The sequence below is a fragment of the Peromyscus eremicus genome, chromosome 5, assembly GCF_949786415.1.
Source record: "Peromyscus eremicus chromosome 5, PerEre_H2_v1, whole genome shotgun sequence".
Lineage (NCBI taxonomy): Eukaryota > Metazoa > Chordata > Mammalia > Rodentia > Cricetidae > Peromyscus > Peromyscus eremicus.
In genome coordinates, this window is record NC_081420.1 from 123,636,322 (window position 1) to 123,648,274 (window position 11,953).

At 43.6% G+C, this 11,953-nt stretch overlaps 1 long non-coding RNA gene across 1 annotated transcript; it reads left to right on the forward strand.

Moving 5' to 3' along the window:
* Nucleotides 1-516: 516 nt before the first annotated feature.
* Nucleotides 517-1,100, forward strand: LOC131910771 (uncharacterized). The gene is made up of 2 exons (XR_009379218.1): nucleotides 517-751; nucleotides 944-1,100. It is a non-coding gene; the product is annotated as an uncharacterized LOC131910771 (long non-coding RNA).
* The last annotated feature ends 10,853 nt before the right edge of the window (nucleotides 1,101-11,953 follow it).

The following is an 11,953-nucleotide window of genomic DNA, read 5'->3' on the forward strand; positions in this document are numbered from 1 at the left end:
GTCCACTATGAGCAGTAGCCCAGTGTGGACAAAAACTAAGCATTCATCTGGGTGTGGAGAATCAGGAGACTCATCGCCCACAGCCTGGGCTGTCAAGATGCCTCCACAGGTAAAATGCTTGTTACAGTCTGAGCTTGATCCTGGAAAGATGGAGAAAACTGACTCCATAAAGATATCCACATATGCGCTGTGGCGTGCATGTTCACATGCCTGCGTGCGCACGTACGTACAGAGAGAGAGAGAGAGAGAGAGAGAGAGAGAGAGAGAGAGAGAGAGAGAGAGAGAGAGGGAGAGAGAGAGAACAGTAATAAATTAAATGAAAACTTTCAAAAAGAGGTTAAGGCTAGGATAGGCAAAACCCCTGTTTAAAAAAGACATGTATGTGGCTAAGAAACCAAGGCAGGCTGGTCCTAAGATCACCAGCAAACTGTTCCCTGATATTGTGGGATCGGAATGTCAAATCCACGATGGAAGCATTCCCTTTGTTCCCGTCTCATTCTTCAGAATTCCCTAAGGTGGAGGAGGAAGGCTGACCCCATACACAACCCAGGCTACTTTGTGTCCCTGCCTCTACAGGCTCCACAGCACAGCAGGCCACTGTTGGGCTCCCTCAGAGTGAGCCTCACCTGCAGTCTCTGTGGGGCATCAGATGGCCTTGCCTGCCTCAGCCTGTCCCTGCCTCTTGTCATCCTGTGTGAAGTTCCTCCCTGGCTGCAGCCAGCCACAAGAGGCTGACCTGTCACAACTTCAGGTACTTCCTTCTCTCTGAAGGACACACAGTGACTTCCCCCTTCCGTGGTCCCTCTCTACAGATCCCTGTGGTGAGATGTGGTTCATCTGAGCAATTCTAGCCTCCTCCTTCCTGAAGTCCATCCAAGTACGTTTTGTGATAAGCTTACATTCCACCAGGTCACGGTCTCTTCCCCTGACTTTTTCCTCCCAGGAAGGTGGTGCAGCCAGACACCTGGTTACTAAAGAATTTGTCACCTAAGTCCTCCTGCTGGCTTACCAAGGAATCCTAGACAAGATCCACCACACTCCCCAATGGACTTGGAACCACAGGAAGGACTGAGTGAAATAAATGTCAATGTTATAATTTACAGGTACTTCACACAAACCCCTCCCCTACTTGGTGCCAGGGACCGGACATGAGGCCTCACACAAGCTAAATACACATTTTATCAACAAGTTTTAGCTTTCAATCTTATAGTTATGCTCCAAATCTTCTAAATGATCCTGCATCACTTTGAATAATAAGGAAGAAACTAAGTGTTATCTATGACCATTCATTACAAAATAGTTACAAACTGATAAGGGGACAGGTCACTGTGGCAATATACTGCAACCCCATCACTTAGAGGTACGGAGCTCCAAGTCTAAGTGACTTATCTCACTTTTAGTTTGACAAGACTATAAGGGTGAAGGCCCTAAAGAATTACCACAAAATTACTAGTGTTGTTTTCAATGAATACATCTATATTGTTCCATTTAAACTACAGGATAGTAGGAGATTAAATTGGGAAACACAAGATTACAATATTCAGACTCATGTAAAGCTCAGACATTCAAGGCAATTAAAAGGCTGGGCATGGTGGTACATGCCTTTAATCCTAGCACTTGAGAGGCAGAGGCAGAGGCAGCCTGGTCAGCACAGTGAGTTCCAGGCTAATGCAGGACTGTGTAATGAGAACCAGTGGAGGGAGGAGCATTAAAATTTAAAGGCATAAAAAATTGCATGGAGCTTTCTTTACAACACAGGATACACAATAACTTCTTCAGAAGGAAACTGCTTGAATTCAGTTTACAAACTGAGGTCTTCCCCAGAACAGTTTCTGTCCACGGGGTCTCCAACTCCAGGCCACAAGCTGAAGGAAGCCCAGGCCACCTGGACAGCCTTCCTCTACCACCTTCCTGGGTGCACACACAGCAGCAGCCAGCTCTCACCAGCATGCACTCCTAACACAAGCCGGTGCGCACGCGCGCGCACACACACAGACACACACAGACGCACACACACACACACAGACACACACACACACACACAGACACACACACAGCAGCAGCCAGCTCTCACCAGCATGCACTCCTAACACAAGCCGGTGTGCGCGCACAGACACACACACAGACACACACAGACACACACACACACACACACACACACACACAGCAGCAGCCAGCTCTCACCAGCATGCACTCCTAACACAAGCCGGTGCGCGCGCACACACACAGACACACACAGACACACAGACACACACACACACACACACACAGCAGCAGCCAGCTCTCACCAGCATGCACTCCTAACACAAGCCGGTGCGCGCGCACACACACAGACACAGACACACACACAGACACACACACACACACACACACAGACACACACACACACACACACACACACACACACACACACAGCAGCAGCCAGCTCTCACCAGCATGAACTCCTAACACAAGCCGGTGCGCGCGCACACACACAGACACAGACACACACACAGACACACACACACACACACACACACAGACACACACACACACACACACACACACACACACACACACAGCAGCAGCCTGCTCTCACCAGCATGCACTCCTAACACAAACCGCTGCAGCCACAGCTTCTTCCCCACAGTTGTGTTACCATTCTTGGTAGTCTCTCCTGATCAAAAGTCATCCCAGGCTTCCCACTGCCCACGGTGGAGTGAGGGCCTGTCTTCCCACTGCCCACGGTGGAGTGAGTGCCTGTCTTCCCACTGCCCACGGTGGAGTGAGGGCCTGTCTTCCCACTGCCCACGGTGGAGTGAGGACCTGTCTTCCCACTGCCCACGGTGGAATGAGGACCTGTCTTCCCACTGCCCACGGTGGAGTGAGGGCCTGTCTTCCCACTGCCCACGGTGGAGTGAGTGCTGTCTTCCCACTGCCCACGGTGGAGTGAGTGCTGTCTTCCCACTGCCCACGGTGGAGTGAGTGCCTGCCTTCCCACTGCCCACGGTGGAATGAGGACCTGTCTTCCCACTGCCCACGGTGGAGTGAGGGCCTGTCTTCCCACTGCCCACGGTGGAGTGAGGGCCTGTCTTCCCACTGCCCACGGTGGAGTGAGGGCCTGTCTTCCCACTGCCCACGGTGGAGTGAGTGCTGTCTTCCCACTGCCCACGGTGGAGTGAGTGCTGTCTTCCCACTGCCCACGGTGGAGTGAGTGCCTGCCTTCCCACTGCCCACGGTGGAGTGAGGGCCTGTCTTCCCACTGCCCACGGTGGAGTGAGTGCTGTCTTCCCACTGCCCACGGTGGAGTGAGGGCCTGTCTTCCCACTGCCCACGGTGGAGTGAGTGCTGTCTTCCCACTGCCCACGGTGGAGTGAGGGCCTGTCTTCCCACTGCCCACGGTGGAGTGAGGGCCTGTCTTCCCACTGCCCACGGTGGAGTGTCCACTCCTGAGGCTCGTCAGCGTTTGTGCAACAGGGCAGCACAGCACACATGTGGGCATCCTCACTGTCCGATGAACACACCAACTCTGCTCCAACCTTTCAGCCCTGGTGTTTCAGTTTCAGCTTTTCTAAGAGGAACCTGTAGAGCAGCAGCATCCACATCACCAGGAACTTGCTAGAAATGTTCCTTCGAGCACAGACCAAGAGAAACAGCTGGGCTAGCAGAGGCTCTGAGACAGGAAGAGATAAGAACGCCTGTCCTGCAGACACGCTCCGGGCGGGCGTACCTGCTCAGTCGCCAGAGCAGGGTCTGCACTTCCTCTTCCACCTCTGTGTTCAGAACCCCCTCCCCTCAGCTACCCAACCCCTACCTGCCCTTCAGAGCCCTTTCCTCCTCCCCCAGATCTCTAAAGGCTCCCCATCATCTTTCAACTCCACCTGAACTAATTCCACGTATTTGACGCTAATTAACCGACAATGGAGCTGACAACCCAGAGCACCTTAGGCCAGGGTTACAACGTACTGCAGAAAGATGCATATTTAGGAAAAAAGAGAGGCAGCCATGAACCTGGTGTTGAAGAAGACTCTGAGGCTACATACCCAGGCAAGAAATGTTTCAATTAGCAATGGCCTCTGAATAGTTCCTAGGAGAAAGCAACTGCCAAGTACTACGAACTTCTCTAGGACGGCATTCTCAACCAGTGGGTCCAACGACCCTTTCACAGGGGTCGCCTAAGGCCATCAGAAAACACAGACATCCACATTACGATTCATAACACTAGCAAAATTACAGTTACGAAGTAGCAACGAAAATTATAGTTTTACAGTTGGGGGTCAGCAAACATGAGGAACTGTATTAAAGGGTCGCAGGGTTAGGAAGGCTGAGAGCCACTGCTCCAGGGTTTGCATCCAGACACACAGAAAAGAGACTGCTGTAGACTGGACAGACTACAGCCAGCACAACATCTTATTGGTGGTGTTTTGATTCTGTGTGTGTGTGTGTGTGTGTGTGTGTGTGTGTGTGTGTGTGTATGTGTCTGAGACAAGGAAGCTTTACATTGTCACCTAGATGAGCCTAGAACTCTTGGATGCATCGGGCTGGCCTTGAACTCAACTCATTTCTTACGATCCTGCTTCAACCTCCAGGGAGGTAGGATTACAGGTATGAGCTATCAAGCCTTGCCTGACACCAACTTTTTTTTTCAAGGTCTCACTATGTTAACTCTGGCTGGCCTAGAACTCACTATGCAGACCAGACTGGCCTCAAATTCACAGAGACCTGTTGGCATCCGGTCCTGAGTGCTGTGCTAGGCCACACTGTGCATGGACAGACCGTGTTTTCATGACACGTTCTTGGCAGTCACAGCGGATTCCCATCGATTAGGTCAGAGTGGTAGCACATTGGAAACAGCAAGCATTGTTTTCCCATAATCCCAGCTATACTTATACCAGACAATAAAGGACAAAAAAACTTACTGTCAATCAAAATTGGTGACATCCACCATATGACAAACAATACCCATCACTCACTCTCTTCATGCCAACTTAAGGAAACTTATTAGATTAGTTGGCTTTCCATCACTGTCACAAAATAACAGAAAAATCAAGTCAAAAGATGGTTTATTTTGGCCATTTCATTCCAAGGTTAGCCTGCTCCACTGTCCTTGGTCCTGTGGGGACAGAACCCCACGGCAGAAGAGAATGGAGCAGCGCTCCTGACCCTGTGGCAGCCTGAGGCAGGCCACTTCCTCCAGACCTACCACCTCCCACTGTCTGTCTGCCCTCAGTGGCTCAATCCACGCAGGAGCTTAGAGTGACCCAGCACCTCTGAACACTGCCGCCCAGAAGCAAGCTCTGGAGACACTCTCAACACTCACCAAAATCATTTTAAATCCAGTTTTTGTAAATGCCTAAGCCAGGCCTGTAAGACACAAGTCCACGTGTTTCAGATCATTTTGCTCCTCTTGGGCCTCTAGAGGACCTCCAGGCCGTCTTCGCTGCTGAGGGTCTGACCCCCAGAGTCCTTGACACCCTTCTTTATAACCTGTTCTCTGCCTCCTTCCTTTGCGGAGAGAACCACCATGGAATGTCTTTGCTTTTAATGACTTGACTGTGCAATGATCTGCTGCTTTTGATAATTCATGGAAGTCTGCCCATGTCCTTACTTTGTTAGCATGCTCACACTAGTTTATAGGAGTGTTCACATTTGTTAGCATGCTCACACTAGTTTATAGGAGTGTTCACATTTGTTAGCATGCTCACACTAGTTTATAGGAGCGTTCACTATGCTTAGATCTCCTTGGTGCAGATGAGGATCTGAAACTCAGTTGGATTTGGGACTTCCTCGATTGGGGTGGCTTACTGTTCCAGGCTGGTACAGCATTGAAGCTCAGCTGTGGAAGACCCAGGTGTGTGACCCAGATGGACAAGAACGGCACCATCCTGAGAATGTTTGCCATTCCCATTGTCCTGTCATTTTATTTCAACCTGGATTAACACCATAAACTCCTGCTTCCCTCTCTCCCTCTCTCCCTCCCTCCCTCCCCCATCTGTCTGTCTGTCTGCCTGTCCCTCCTCCTCTGTTTGGACTTGCACACTTTTCTTTAGAACACCAGCTCTGTAAAAGAGCATTTGGAAACAAAATATCAGCAACACACTTTTAGGACAAATAAAACTAGTTTAATTGAGAGTGAACTCCAGAGGTGCTGCCCAGAGGCATCTAGTGTGCTGGATGGTAAATAGATTGCAAGTTGGAGTGAAGGATTACCCACAGACATCCTTTCACTTAAGGAGATTTTGTTTTTTACTTTATATCTTAATTGCAACTTTTGTTTTTACTAATACAAAGAAATAAAATTGTACATGTTAATGTAGTAACATGGTGTATCGACACGTTTACATTGTAGGATATTAAAATTAATAGCATTTGAGCCTCTGCTGTCATGTTTCTGTTTGGGTTGATCCTATTATTTACCTTCAGAAAACAACTGTAAGGAATACAGCCACTGAATGTGAGACCAGACTAATTACTCTGTCTCCCACTGACGTGCTGCCATTTTAATCATCAGTTTACCTTCATGGTGACAGGGTTTCTTATGTGGTAGTAGTGGTGTCAACAGATACAAGCCATATCCATGCTGCTGATAGCACCACACGCTCCAAGCTGTGGCTGCTGACTGGCGTCTTTAATTGATGCGACATCGCTTCCCATGAGCTGCCCCGTTTCTTTCTTCTTCACCTTTAGTCTATATTTATTTTAGATCCTTTTGCTTTGGTCTCTCCTGTAGACTCTCTGAAGTACTAGAAATGTCTAGTAACACAGGGTAGCTTATGTTGTTATTAAATGATTGTATAGAATGTTTTTCTTGAGAAACTCCAGGATTAATAATCTGGTGTTTTGACCACTTAAAATTGGAAGTTTCCTGAGCTAGTCAGGACTTGGGATGGTCAGATTTTTAACTAATTTTTCCTTTTTGCTTGTTCGCCAGATGCAAAAGCAGCAATGAGCTGGACCTGGAGAAGTGAAGACACTTACAAGTGCCTTGAAACAGTATCTGAGGTGAGCTGCTGTCACAGACCAGGCATTTGCTCTGCAGAAATGGCAGTAGTTGTGTTGACACTCACTGACAAGGGGAAAGTCTGTGAGGTACCGGATAATGTTGTGGAAATAAAGCCAGTCATGAGGAGTACTGTCTTAGTTCCTGTTCTGTTGCTGTGCAGTTGCCATGGCCACTGAAAAGTCACACATCTCAGGGTTGGAAATTTGAATAAAATGGCTCAAAGTCCTTATGATTCTGTTCAAAAATCAGAATTATATGCTATTCTCAAGATATTATAAGATTTTTCAGAACCTCTTAATATAGTTACTGACTCTCCATATGCAGAAAGAGTTGTTTTACGTATGGAAACTTCTGAATTTAGTCTAGATGATTTAACTTTGTTATTTATTCAGTTACAAGAAATAATCAGAAATCATCCTGTATATATAACACATATTAGATGCCATACAGGTCTACCAGGCTCTCTAGCACAAGGCAATGATGACATTGACCAACTATAGGTAGGAAATGTGCTAGAAGCCTCAGAACTTCATAAAAAAACCCCAAACACCATGTCAATAACAAGGATTTGAAAAAAAGATTTTTCCATCACTTGGCAACAAGCCAAGGAAAGTATAAGAAAATCTCCTACTTGTTCCTTGTATAGTCAAACTCCACTACCTGCAGGAAGTAACACAAAGGGTACTCAGAGGAATGAAATTTGGCAAATGGACGTGTTTCATTTTCTGAGTTTGGAAAATTAAACTATTTACACCACACCATAGATACATATTCAGGACTTCAATGTGTAACTGTTTGAGTTCTGAAAAGACTGATTCTGTAATCACACATTTTTTAGAAGTTATGGCCATCATGGGGATGCAATACAAATTGAGACTGACAATGCTCCATCATATGTCTCTAATAAAATGAAACAGTTTTTTTGCATATTACAACATAAAGCATATTACAGGTGTATTACACAATGCTACAAGGCAAGCAGTTATAGAAAGATCTAATTGAACTCCAAAAGATATACTTAATAGACAGAAATGGATAATAAAGAACCCAGAGATAAATTACATAATGCTTTATTAACTTTAAATTTTTAAATGCTAATGAACAAGGAATGACAGCTGTGGAGAGATATTGGATAATAGAAAAAAAAACAACTGAATTGAATCAGCCTGTATACTTCAAAGATGTGTTGACCTCAAAATGGAAATCAGGATATGTGTTATGTTGGGGGAGAGGTTTTGCTTTTATTTCCACAGTAGAAGAAAAGCTATGAATACCATCAAAATTGATAAAGATTTTATTTGAACAAGAGAGACTTCTTGATTAGGAGAGGTGATATTTCAACAAACAGTGTGACCATTCAATCTAAACTAACCTATAAAACTAACAAATGCTTTTCATTTGATCAGATACAACTTGCCAAAAAAGAAACTCCCAAAAGTTAGAGTTGGGGGAGGGTTTTGTTTTTGTTTTTCCAGAAGAATGAAGGCATCCAGCTAAGGAATCTGAAGATCACTGGAGAAATGAGACATCTGAAGAAAAAGGACAAATCATCCAGAGAAAATGTCCCAAGAAAAAGAGTAAATTGACCTATTGGTATATCACATTTCCAACAGGATAAAATTTCATAAATCTTCCCAAATGTTTGTTTCTTCTGATTCTCTATAGACACATAATGCAAATGGTCTTTTTGTAGTCCCAGTTCAATTAAAAATTAAAGCTGCCTTTGGAGTTGGAGCATGACCTTCTCCTTCTCTAAACCCAAGCATGCTTGTTAAAGGAAAACCTAAAATCTCTGTCTCATGAAAGAAGAGCCACCTAATATGGGACTAAAGAAAAACCAAAATTAAGGGCCTATTTTATTGCCACTAATGTCATAATCCTTTGGTTTTATTTTGACTCTTTAAAACTTTTCTTAAGGTGTATATATATATATATCTCAAAATTTATAAAATTAGTATATATATTAAGTTTTTGTCATGATATTAATGGCAATATAGAGTACTAATTCTAGAAAAAGACTTCATCTAGCTTCCTGTACATGATTTTGGGGTTTGAGTCTCTATCAGGTATGTAGAAATTAAGACTGTACTCTGAATGTACATAACACATTATGGTCCTTTAACTTCTTTGAGATCTGCTGCATATGACATTCAAAATGTTTAAGTTTTCTGCAGTGAATCATGACCATGCCTAACAGTGACTTTTGAAGTCTCCAAAATGGGGATGGGGCCCCACAATGATGAGTCCACATGGATTATACTAACACATTAAGCTGACAAACACTACTTAAAGATTGGCTTTTTACTACAAACTTCTCAGGGCAATTTCAAGGTGGCTAGCTGAGATGCTCCAGCCTCACAGACTGCTCTAGCCAGGACTTGACATAAGCCCTGCACTTTTCCATTACAGACACAGGACAACAAGTGATACAGCTAGCTCTCCAAGGACTTGACAATTATCTCAATTTTTTTCAGGGTCCCCTAAAGATGATGTTGCCCCCAGACAGCTGGAAGTAATTTTAACAACATGACACCCACATTCCCAAGTGATGGGGTGGGCAGGTTTTGGTCGTTTACTTGGTTGTGGATATTTGTCATCGTTTGGGGGATTGGTTACAAGTTGTTATTGGTAATGGTCAGGAAAAAAGCTGAAAAAAAAGGAGATTAGATTCAGGGATCTTGCTCTGAAAAGAAAAAGGGAGGATACAGAAATGGTAGGACAAAAGAGTAGATTATTGAATCTACTTTTAAAGTAAAAAAGCAACTACTAGTCTTAAATAGTTTATATTGGTTGGGATTTTTGTATATTGATACAAATTTTAGGTTATTTTTGTTGTACTGTATGTATGTTTCTACTCTTATTCAATGTATTGATCCTATTCATCTCACTTAACAATGTAATGTAAATTTCTAGATCTTGAAAGTTATTATTACAAACTACTTAGGAAAATAAAGCAATGCAGGTCAGTAGTTAGTCACCTATTGCAATTGAACTTGTTGTCATGTTAGGTATGTTTTCAAAGTCAAACAGATATAGTTTAGGTAGACAGATGGTCTTCAAACACTTCAGAGACCTACAGAATAGGGCATTTAAGATGTTTTAATAACATAAGGTTCTTTTTTTTTTTTTTAACGACAAGGAGACATGTCTACTCCTGGCAGTTCCAAGGTACTTCAAAGAAGATGATGGCAAAAGTTAGCCACTGGGCAAGAAAGTGCCCTTGCCTTGACTGCTGACAGTATGCAGTCCAAATTGGACAAGGAGGACACAAAAGAAAGTGATGCTGAACCATGCCAAGACAAGGTTGGACAGTCCTTCAAAAATCCTGCTTCACAGGTAAGACTGTCAGATATTCTAGGCCTGCAGGCTGAGCATGGATGCCCCAACATTGCAGAGGAACCTTGGGTGACTGTCCAGGTAGCCAGCTGTTTCTGTCATTTCTTAATTTTGGAAGTTGTTTGCTCTTCACTTCCTGTTTACTCAGGAAATATTATATTCTTCTCAGGTCTCTGATGGAGGTGAAAACTAGATAGTTATAGTTATAGTTTTCCTTGTTAACAAATTCAGAAAAGAAACTCACAAAAGAGGTGTAAAGTGTATAAGGTTGAGAGACATAAAAAGATAGTTTTGGGTCAGCAAGAAAGGATAGAAAGTGAATTAGGTGCAAAACTTTGGATTCATCAAGATAAATAATGGGGTATTTTCTCTGTATTTGTCAAATGCTAGTGGACTAGACATTGTTGATGTAATTATTGCCTGCATATATTTGTATATGGTTACTGTATATAGTTTTTTTTGTTAGTTAAAACCTATGCTTTTTGTTTAGAGAAAAGGGGAAAATGTTGTGTGATATTTTGTTTGTGTTCTGACAAATAAAGCTTGCTTGGAGTCAGAGATAGGAGCTAGCCACTAGTTAACCATAAAGGTTTGGAGGACTGTGGACAGATATGAGACAGGATGTGGTAAGGTGGGGCTGAGACAGGATCTCGGCTCTTTTGATCGGAGGAATGGAAGAGGTAGGAAGTCACTGGTAGCTGCTCCCCTGCTTCTCTGATCTTTCTGGTTTTTACTCTGATATCTGACTCCTGATTTTTATTGATAAGATTAATTAGATTTATGCTTCATCTGATATATATCTAGGATCCATGTGATGTCATGGTCTGAGAACATTTTTTTCTTCTTTTTCTGGTCCAACATTCAGTACCTAGTTAATGAACAAGAAAGGTAATCTTTGGAGGACTGGTTATAAAATATAAGTGTTTTAAAATTGCAGAGAACAATACATATGTGATTCAGAATTTTATTACTTTGTTTCCTGGTAACAGTGATAAAAAAGAAAACAGCTTGTGTCAAAGTGTAGTGCTCTAGACTGGTTTGTTGGTAATCCAGTAGTCTAGTACTAACATATAATTCCTATTATAGAGTTCTTCCCATTTACTTCTAATTTTATAAATGTCTATATAATATGCCCTTAACATTTCTTATATTAACAATGAGACTTGTAGTGAAAACCTTATTTTTTAGAAGATTATTTGTGTGTACATACGTGTATCTCTCTATATGTGTGTGCATGCACGTGTGTGTATACACAGGGGTAGAAAATGTGTGCCATGGCTTGTGTGTGTGCATGTGCGTATGTGTGTGTGTGTGTGTGTGTGTGTGTGTGTAGGTTAGAGAGTAACTTTTATGAATCAGTTCTTTCTTTCCACTGTGGGTTCCAGGGATTGAACTCAGGTTATTAGGCTTGCATGGCAAGTACTTTTGCCTGCTCTTACTGTAACAGAATTTGTAAATGGTCTTTTAATAAAAAATTCAATCCTTGATATTGGGGTATATGCTGAAAGATCAGAAAGACAAAGAAACAAGCCACAGCCATCACCTCTTACCTCACCGACTCCTCAGTCTGAAAATGCTTTCTAGCCCAAAGACCTCTAGCCGAAAAGGGTTCCTCAGCCAAAAAGCCTTTAGTTC